Source organism: Lepisosteus platostomus, unplaced genomic scaffold (genome assembly GCF_059453375.1).
Source record: "Lepisosteus platostomus isolate fLepPlt1 unplaced genomic scaffold, fLepPlt1.hap1 Scaffold_80_H1, whole genome shotgun sequence".
NCBI classification, from domain to species: Eukaryota; Metazoa; Chordata; class Actinopteri; order Semionotiformes; family Lepisosteidae; genus Lepisosteus; species Lepisosteus platostomus.
The window spans coordinates 19,435-20,000 of NW_028291692.1; positions in this window are offsets into that span (position 1 = coordinate 19,435).

Sequence of the window (566 nt, forward strand, 5' to 3'; positions counted from 1 at the left end):
TTGCTCAGTGTGGATTTAATTTCCCCAGTGAACAGGATGTGCATTTATTAATTCTAGGAAAAAAAAGCCTTTCTTAATTTCTCTAGTTCTTAGTTTCTCTAGTTCCCTTTAAAATAAACTATTATCCCACAATGCAGAGTATTAAATGGCCAGTATTTACACATGATATTTGTGATTTAAAGAAATTAACACAAGCAGCTTTTGGGGATTTAAGTGTTGGCTGAGTTATTGCAGGATAAAAGACTAGAGATGTTGGTAAGAAGAAGATAATTTTGGGAAAGCTAAGGAATACACTGATAACAAGAACACTTCCTAATGGGGTTAGGCATACTTTTGATGAAGATGATGAAGTTAACAGACTATATGTTTACATAGATACTGAAATGAGGATTGTATTTTAGATTTTGTGCAGTTACTAGTATTGAACTTTGTGTTGGATGCACATGAATTGAAGGAATGGGCAAACATAGCTGATGCGGATCCACAGAGCCAGCATATTAAGATGTTTATAATTAGAGGTAATTTGTTTAAATAACTAGGTATGGATACTGATGTGCAAGAGAGGT